Source organism: Elephas maximus, chromosome X (assembly GCF_024166365.1).
Source record: "Elephas maximus indicus isolate mEleMax1 chromosome X, mEleMax1 primary haplotype, whole genome shotgun sequence".
Lineage (NCBI taxonomy): Eukaryota > Metazoa > Chordata > Mammalia > Proboscidea > Elephantidae > Elephas > Elephas maximus.
In genome coordinates, this window is record NC_064846.1 from 110,739,374 (window position 1) to 110,750,142 (window position 10,769).

The window sequence follows — 10,769 nt, forward strand, 5'->3', positions numbered from 1 at the left end:
TTTCTATGAAGCCAGTATTACCCTGGTACTAAAACCACACAAAGGCACTACAAGAAAAGAAATCTACAGACCAATATCCCTTATGAATATAGATGCCAAATTTTTCAACAGAATGCTAGTAAACAGAATCCAGCAGCATACTGAAAGAATTATATATCATGATCAAGCAGGATTTATTCCAGGAATGCAAGGTTGATTCAACATTAGAAAATCAGTCAATGTAATACACCACATTAATAGAACAAAGGAAAATAACCACATGATCGTCTCAATTGATGGAGAAAAGGCATTCAATAAAATTCAGCACCCTTTCTTGATAAAAACTCTGAACAAGACAGGAATAAAAGGAAAGTTCCTCAACATGATTCAGGGCTTTTATGAAAAACCAAAAGACAACATTATACTCAGTGGAGAAAGACTGATAACTTTCCCTCAAAAACAGAACTAGACAAGGATACCCACTCTCACCAATCTTATTCAGTAATGTACTGGAAGTCCTAGTCAGGGTGATAGGGCAAAAAAAGAATAAAATGTATCCAAATTGTAAAGGAAGGGGTGAAACAATCCCTATTCACAGATGACATGATCCTATATATAAAAACTCCCTAAGAGTCTACTAAAAATCTACTAGAACTAACAGAAGAATTTAGCAAAGTTGCAGGATACAAGGTCAACACACGAAAATCAGTTGAGTTTCTATAAAACAGCAGTTAGAAATCTGAAAAAGAGATTCAGAAAACACCTCCATTTACAGCTGCATCTAAGAGAATAAAATATCTAGGAACAAATTTACCCAGTGATGTGAAAGACTAATACAATGAAAATTATAAAACACTGCTGAAAAAGACTAAAGAAAACCTAAAAAGATGGAAAGATTTTCCATGCTTATGGACTGGAAGACTTAATATAGTCAAGATGTCAATACTTCCCAAAGCAATCTATAGATACAGTACAATCCCGATGAAAATTCCAACAGTATTCCTTACAGAAATAAACTAATCCTCAATTTTATATGGAAACACATGGAACTCAGAATAGCCAAAACAATTTTGAAGAACAAAATAGGAGGCCTTGCACTTCCCAACTTCAAAACATATTACATGGCTGCAGTAATCAAAACAGCCTGGTACTGGTTTAATGACAGACATATAGACCAATGGAATAGAATAGAAATTCCAGAAAGAAATCCAAACATCTGTGGTCAGTTGATTTTAGACAAGGGTACCAAATTCATTCTATGGGGAAGGAAAAGTCTCTTCAACAAATGGTGCTGGCAAAATTGGATTTGCACATGGATAAAAATGAAACAAGATCCATACCTCACACCATACACAAAAACTAATTCAAAATGGATGGAAGATCTAAATGTTAAATCTAAAACCATAAAGTTCTTCGAAGAAAATATGGGAGTAAAATTTTGGGACATCCATTTCTTCAAAGATACATTATCAAACACAATGCATGCATGTGCAACAGAAAACAAAATAGATAACTCAGGCTTCATAAAATTTAAATACTTACGTTCATCAAAAGACTATCAAAACAGTAGAAAGACAACATACAGACTGGGAAAATATCTCTGGAAACAATGTAACTGATAAGGGTAAAATATCTAAAATATATAGAAAACTTCTACAACTTAACCACAAAAAAACAACTAACCCAATCAAAAACTGGGCAAAGGACATAAACTCTTCACCAAAGAGAATAGGCCAACAGATGTACGAAACAATTCACCAAAGAGAATAGGCCAATAGATGTACGAAAAGGAGCTCAATATTATTAACCATCAGAGCAAAGTAAATCAAAACCACAGTGAGATGCCATTTCACGCCCACTTTTTTAGGTTGGCCAGCACCAAAAAAGAAAGAAAAATAACAAGTGCTGGAGGGGATGTGATGAAATTGCAACCTTCATCCATTTCTGGTGGGAATGCAAAATGGTACAGTCATTGTAGAACTGAGCCTGGCAGTTTCTCAAAAACCTACAGATAGAGCTTCCATATGACTCAGCAATTACACTCCTAGGTATATACCTTAGTGAGCTAATAGAAGTGACATGAACAAACATATGCGCATCTATGTTCATTGCAGCACTATTCACAATAGCAACCTGAGTCCTCATCAACAGATGAATGATAAGTAAAATGTGGTATATACATACATTGGGAATACTACTCAGCAATGAAGAAAAAATGAGTTCCTAAGATATCTTGGAAAATGAATGAACCTGAAGAATATTATGTTGAACAAAATAAGTCAATAACAACAAAAAAAATTGTATGTTTTCACTTTATACATTTGATAAAGACCTACAGAACCACCCAGAACTTGTAAGAGAAGATTCGCATTTGAAGCAAGGATCTGCAGAAAAAAAAGGTGACTGTTGCTTTTTGAATTTCAAGCATGCAGTTTGCTGTTGATCCACAAAACACAATCCAAATGGATGAAGGACTTAAGTGTGAAAATGAAAACCTTCTTAGAAAAGCATGTATCGGCAAGGCTGAGATACCTAATTTTTAATGATTCATTATCAGATATGACAACCAAAGTACGAGCAGCAAAAGACAAAACAGATTAATGGGACTTCATAAAATTAAATATTTTGTTCATCAAGGAACTTTTTCACTAAAGTGAAGAGAACATACAGATTGGGAGTAAATCTGTGGGAAACAAATATCCAATAAGGGTCTACTCTCCAAAATGTATATTTAAAAAAATCTACAACTTAACAAAAGAACAACTGAATTAAAAAATGGGCAAAGAATTGAAAAGACAGTTCACCGAAGAGGATATTCAAACAGACAACAAACTTGAAAAGATACTCGTCGTTAACCATTAACCAAAAAAAAAAAAAAAAAAACCTGTTGAGATTGAGTTGATTCCAACTTGCAGAGACCCTGTAGGACAGAGTAGGACAGTCTCATACGGTTTCTTTCCAAGGAGCTGCTGGTGGATTTGCCCTGCCGACCTTTTGGTTAGCAGCCATAGCTCACCATAGCTCTTAACCACTGTGCCACCAGGGCCCCCATTAGCTATTAAATAGCTCACCATAGCTCTTAACCACTGTGCCACCAGGGCCCCCATTAGCTATTAGGGAGATTAAAATCAAAACCTCAATGAGATACCACCTCAGCTCCACTAGAAAGACTATGATAAAAAAAATGGAAAACAGATGTTGGCAAGGACATAGAGAAATTGGAACTCTCATTCGTTGCTGGTGGGAATGCAAAATGTTAAAACTGCTGTGGAAAACAGTTTGGCAGTTCCTCAAAAACTGAAACATAGAACTACTATATGACCCAGCAAATGTAATTCTAGGTATATACCCAAAAGAACTAATAGCAGGAATGGAAACAGAAACCTGTACACCAATGTTCATTGCAGCACTATTCACAATAAAATGGTGGAAACAATGGAAATGTCCATCAACAAATGAATAGATGGGGAAAAAAAAGATGGTATAAACATGTTGTGGCTAGGTGCCACCAAGTTGGTTCCGAGTCATTGTTGTTGTTGTTGTTGTTAGGTGAAATCGAATCAGGTCCGACTCATACAGGCCCTATGTACAACAGAATGAAACACTGCCCAGTCCTGCACCATCCTCACAATTGTTGTTTTGCTTGAGCCTATTGTTACTGCCGCTGTGTCAATCCATCTCATTGAGGGTCTTCCTCTTTTTTGTCGACCCACTACCTTACCAAACATGATGTCCTTCTCCAGGGACTGGTCCCTCCTGACAACATGTCCAAAGTACGTGAGACAAAGTCTCACCATCCTCGCTTCCAAGGAGCTCTTCGGCTGTACTTCTTCCAAGACAGAGTTGTTTCTTCTTCTGGCAGTCCACAGTATATTCAATATTCTTCACCAATGCCATGATTCAAAGGCATCTATCCTTGTTTGGTCTTCCTTATTCATTGTCCAGCTTTCGCATGCATAGAAAAAAAAAAAAAGCATAGAGGTGATGAAAATACTATAGCATATGTCAGGCACACCTTAGTCCTCAAGGTGGCATCTTTGCTTTTCAAGGCTTTAAAGAGGTCTTTTGCAGCAGATTTGCCCAATGCTATAGGTTGTTTGATTTCTTGACTGCTGCTTCCATGGGTGTGGATTGTGGATTCAAGTAAAATGAATATCTTTTCCATTTATCACCATGTTGTTTATTGGCCCATTTGCGAGGATTTTTTTGTTTTCTTTATGTTGAAGTATAATCCATACAAAAAAGAAAGGAAAAAAAAATTTTTTTTATACGAAAGGCTGTAGTTTTTGATCTTCAGTAAGTGCAACAAATCCTCTTCACTTTCGGCAAGCTATATTGTGTCGTCTGCATATCGCAGGTTGTTAATGAGTCTTCCTCCATCCCTGACGTCACAATCTTCTTCACAGAGTCCAGTTCCTTGGATTATTTGCTCAGCATACAGATTGAACAAGTATGGTGAAAGATGCAACCCTGACACATATCGTCCCTGATTTTAAACCACGCAGTATCCCCTCGTTCTGTTCAAACGACTACCTCTTGGTCTATGTACAAGTTCTACATGAGCACAATTAATTGTTCTGGAATTCCCATTCCTTGAAATGTTACCCATAATTTGTTACGATGCACACAGTCAAATGCCTTTGAACAATCAATAAAAAACAGGTAAACATCTCTCTGGTATTCTCTGCTTGCAGCCAAGATCCATGTGTCATTAGCAATGATATCCCTTGTTTCACATCCCTTTCTGAATCCAGCTTGACTTTCTGGCAGTACCCTGTCGATGTACTGCTGCAACTGTACCCCAGAATATTACTCAACCATAGAGAGAAATGAAGTCCTGATGCATGCTACAACAGTGATAAGCCTTGAAAACATTATGATGAGTGAAATAAGTCGGTCAAAAAATAACAAATACAGTATGATCTAACTTATGTAAGATAAGCAAAAATATTGAAACCAAAGCTTGTCATTACCAGAGTTGGGAAGAAGGGGACTAGGGTAAGTTATTGTTTAGGAAATTTCAAGTTTTTGTTAATGTTGGTGAGATAATTCAGAAAAGGATAGTGATAATGGTTGTACAAAATGAAGAATGTAATCAATGTCTCTGAATGTCACTGTAAAAGTTGTTGAACTGGCAAATGTTTTGTTATGTATATTTTAATCACAATAAAAATAAGAGAAAAATACAAATGCTGTCTGTGAAATATTTTAAGGTATGTAACATTGCTCTAAAAATATTTGTAAGACCATTAAGAGAATTTGAATATGGACTGGATATTAGATGAGATTAGGAAATTATTAATTTTGTTAAGTATGATTATGGTATTGTGGTTATATGAGACAATATCCTTATTCTTAAGAGGCTCATGCTGAATTATGTAGAGATGAAATGTCATGAAGTATTGTAATTACTTTTTTTAGGTGAAAGTTTACAGCTCAAGTTAATTTCTCATTCAAAAATGTATACACATATTGTTTCATTACATTGGTTGCAATCCTCACAATGTGACAGCATGCTCCCCCTTTTCACCTTGGATTTCCTGTACCCCTTAGTCCAGTTCCTATCCCTTCCTGCCCTCTCTTCCTACTTTTGAACATGAGCTGCCCATTTGGTATCGTATATTTGATTGAATTAAGAAGCATCTTCCTCACTTGTGCTATTTTTGTTTATTAGCTAATATTTGTCTGAAAAGTGGCTTCAGGGAAGGTTTCAGTTCTGGGTTAGCAGAGCGCCCGTGGGTCATAGTTTCGAGGGTTCCTCCAGTCTCTGTCGGACTAGTAAGTTTGGTCTTTTTACATCAATTTGAATTCTGTTCTACATTCTTCTCCTGCTCTATTCAGGACTCTCTGATCTCTGTCAGAGCAATCATTGATGGTAGCCAGGCACGATCTAGCTCTTCTGGTCTCAGGCTGGTGGAGTCCCTGGTTCATGTGATCCTTTAGTCTTTTGGGCTAGAATTTCCTTGAGTCTTTGTTTTTTTTCATTTTCCTTTGCTCCGGGTGGGATGGAACCAATAGATATATCTTAGTTGGCCAATCACAGGTTTTACCCTCAGATGCTACTCACCAAAGTAGGATGTAGAATATTTTCTTTATAAATTATGTTATGTCATTTGACTTAGATGTATCCTGAGTCTATGATTCCCAGTCCCCAACCCCAGCTATTCAGTATCTCAAACTGTTTGAATGTGTCTAGAAAACTTCTATGCTTTTGCTTTGGTCCAGTTGCGCTGACTTCCTCCATATTGTGTGTTGTCCTTACCTTCACTGAAGTTGACACTTGTCTACTATCTAGTTAGTGATTCCCTCACCCCTCCCCCATGTAACCATCAAAGAATACTTTTTTCTGTGTGTAAACCTTTTCTTGAATTCTTACAATACTGGTCTCCTACAATATTTGTCCTTTTGTGACTGGCTAATTTCACTCAGCACAGTGCCCTCCAGATTTATCCATGTTGTGAGACGTTTCATATATTCATCATTGTTCTTTATCATTGTATAGTATTCTATTATGTGTATGTACCATAATTTGTTTATCCATTCATCTGTTGGGCATTTAGGTTGTTTCCATTTTTTTGCTATTGTGAATAGTGCTGCAATAAACATGGACGTGCATATGTCTATTTGTGTGACGGCTCTCATTTCTCTAGGGTATATTCCTAGGAGCAGGATTGCTGGATTATATGGTACTTCCATTTCTATCTTTTTAAGGAAGCATCACATCTTTTTCCAAAGTGGTTGTACCATTTTACATTCCCACCAACAGTCCATAAGAGTTCCAATATCCCCACAACCTGTCCAACATTTGTTGTTTTGCATTTTTTAGATTAGCGCCAGTATTGTTGGAATGAGATGGTATCTCCATGTAGTTTTGATTTGCATTTCTGTAATGGCTAATGATGGAAAGCATTTCCTCATGTGTCTGTTAGCCACCTGAATGTCTTCTTTGATGAAGTGTCTGTTCATATCTTTTGCCCATTTTTTAATTGGATTATTTGACTTTTTGTGGTTGAGGTGTTGCAGCATCTTATAGATTTTAGAGATTAGACTCTTATCGAATATGTCATAGCTAAGAATTTTTTTCCCAGTCTGTAGGTCCTCTTTTTACCTTTTTGGTGAAGTTTTTTGATGAGCCTAAGTGTTTGATTTTTAGGGGCTCCCAGTTATCTAGTTTCTCTCTTCTTCTGGTGTTTGTGCATTGTTAGTTAAAGTTTGCATTTGCATACCATTTATGCCATGTATTAGGGCTCCTAGCATTGTCCCTATTTTTTCTTACATGAACTTTATCATGTTAGATTTTATGTTTAGGTCTTTGATGCATTTTGATTTAGTAATTGTGCATGGAGTGAGGTATGGGTCTTGTTTCATTTTTTTTTTTTACAGATGGATACCCAGTTATGCCAGCACCATTTATTAAAGAGACTGTCTTTTCCCCATTTAATGGGCTTTCAGCCTTTGTCAAATATCTTCATAGATGGTTGGATTTACACCTGGGTTCTCAGTTCTAACCCATTGGTCTATGTGTCAGTTGCACCAGTACCAGAATGTTTTGACTACCGTGACCATATAATAGGTTCTTAAATCATATAATAGGTTCTAAAATTTTTTTTCAGGTAGTGTGAAGTCTCCCATTTTGTTTTTCTTCTTCTGTAATCCTTTACTTATCCGTAGCCCCTTCCCTTTCCATATAAAGTTGAAGATTTGTTTCTCCATCTCATTTAAAAAATGCTTGCACTTACTTTTAAATGCTTCGGCATAAAAATGATACTTATATACAGTGTGTGGATGTACACACACACACACACATGAGAAAGAGAGAAAGAAAGGGTGGAAGGAGGAAGAGGAAGAGAGAAAAAAAGGGAGAGAAAGAATTCAAAAGGTGGCAAAACGTTAAGCACCATTGAAGTGGATGCTTTATGCTGTTCTTATATTATTGTTACAACTTTCTGTTGAAAATTTTCAAATTAAAACATAAGGAATAGAAAACAACAGTTCTTGTGAGGATATGGGAAAATTGGAATCCTTATCCATTGCTGGTGTGAATGCAAAATGGTGCAGCTGTTGTGGAAAACAGTGTAGCGGTTCCTAATAAAACTAAAAATAGACTTACCATATGATCCAGCATTTCTACTCTTATAACCTGATTCTACAAAAGTCATTAAATTTCTATTAGTTAGAAAAGACTGCTCTAAGCTAGTGCAAGCCAGATTTGGTCAGCTCTGAATGGGCAGAAGAGTCAGCTGTAACCGTTAATTAACCTCAACAGAGAACGCAGCGACAGGTGAAACAAATCAGAAGAAAAATCATCACCCGGACCCCAATCCGAAGTGAGAGGTCTGACAAGAACCACATCACCTCCTGTTTTCTGGCTGCTATAATTCCTGCAATGCTTTCCTTCTAGAATTTTCTCTCCCCAGTACAACTGCACAGCTACCATCTTGTTGGCCAAATCACATATAAGCCCTGCGTCCCCATAGCTCAGAGAGTTGGATCTGAGTAACTTCTTCCCAGCTCCTTGCTCTGCACATTGAAACAAAGTTACTTTCTCTTTCTCAAAGACCAGTGTCCATAGTTTTGGCAGGTCTGAATGCACCAGACAGAACTCACCTTCTAGGGTTCAGCAACACTCCTAGGTATATACCGAAAAGATGTGAAATCAGAGACTCCAAAAAAGACTTGTACATCAATGTTCATTGCAGCACTATTCACAATAGACAAAAGGTAGAAACAAACTAAATAATCATAAACAGATAAATGGATAAACAAAATGTAGTACATACATACAATGGGATACCACTCAGCAGGAGAAATGAACTCTTGATACGTGCTATAATATGGATGGAGCTTAAAGACATTATGCTGAGTAAAATAAGTCACTCACAAAAGGACAAATATTGTATGATCTCACTAATGAAAACACAAGAAAAGGCAAAAGTATACAGACAAAAGTTTATTAGTGTTTCCGGGGGGCGGGGGGGGGGAAGGAAAAAGGCAGGTTAACGGTGATGGAAAAATCACATTGATTAAGGGTAGGGTAGTATAGCTGATTATAATAATTGCTGTCAATAAGTTGAACACTTGTGAAAAACTGAATTGGCAAAAGTTGTGAGATAGACATATTTACAATGACCAAAAAAAGAAAAAGAGCAGCTGCTGAGCCTACTTACGTACAAACACCTCATGGGATTTGGTTCCTTGGTTTGGAGGTTTAGGATCATGTTTTCATGGGATATACCAATTAATTGGCCTAATAAGGTGTTTAGTGGCTATGTTCTATCTTCTAGTTTGTTGTGTACTGCCTGGGGCCTTAAAATGTTGCAAGCGGCCATGCAAGTAACAACAATTGGTCTCTATTCACCTGGAGCAACAGAGTAAGAAGCACAGTCAGAAATAGGCGGAGGATATGGAATGTGTGGCTAATTGCCTCCACGAGCAACTGCCTCCTTTGCCACGAGACAAGAATGGTGCCTGGCTACCATTACTGAGCATTTTGGTCAAAGAGTCCATGGAAGCATCCTGATCAAAATGCAGAAAATGCAGAACAGAGTTTCAGCTTCACATAGACTCCAGACTTTCTGGAGCCATGGAGGCTGTATGAACCCCTGAAACTACTGCCCTGAGATGATCTTTAAAACTTAAACCAAAAATATCCCCTAAATTCTTCTTAAAAATAAATAATAGTTTATTTTAACTAGTAAAAATTGTCTGCCTGGAGCATTATGCTCTTTTTAGAACTATCTATATTGAATCAAAGCGATAAGGGCAACTGGAAAGATTAGATAGAAACTTCAAGGCGTAGTGAGTTTTATGTTAATGAGGGAGGAACAACTCAGAAAAGGAGGGTGAGAATGGATGCATAACTTGAAAAATGTAATCAAAGTCACTAAATTGTACATATACAAACTGTTGAACTGGTGTGTGTTTTGCCATGTATATTCTCAACAACAAGATAGAAAGAGAAATAAGGAATAATAAATCATCAAATGTAATATAAAATAAACAGGTCAATATGAGCAGTTTCAATTTGGAACTGGTTTCAGATCAAGGTAAAGCGCTACGAAGAAATATCATAAATGACATTGTTATATCAACCTTGGAACCATACTAAGGAATGTATTTTGTCCCCTACTACAGTGCCGACTCGATGGCACTGGGTTTTGGTTGGGTTGGGTACAGTGCTTTAAGAATGTGATTCCACTACCTGGAAAAGATGAAGTAATAAATGAGAGCAACAAATAATAATAAGTACTTACTACGTGCCAGAGCATTTAACGTATCTTGTTGAATGAACCAAAAATATACCCAGAAATCTATTGTTTATTACATAGATTTTGATCAAGTAAACCAGTGATAGAGAAGACTGCAACATGGAAAGGATTTAATGACAATCCCAAATGTTAGCAGGATATGGGTATACACAAAGTCTCATGCAATGATATGTGACTAGGACAGCCATTAAGGAAAGCATTCCGGCAGTGTACAGTCAAATCAGTTATGCAAATAAATGATAACCCAGCAGTCCCACTAGTGAATTTTGTTGTTGTTAGGTGCAGTTGAGTTTGTTCTGACGCATAGAGGACTTATGCGCAATAAAAGGAAATGCTGCCTAGTTCTGCACCATTCTCACAATTGTTGTTCTGTTTGAGCCCACTGTTGTAGCCAGTGTGTGAGTCCACCTCATTAAGGGGTCTTCCTCTTCTATTTTACCAAATGTGTTTTTCTTCTCCAGACACTTGTTCCTGCTGATCCCCAAAAAAACCAAACCCAGTGCCATCGAGTCGATTCCGACT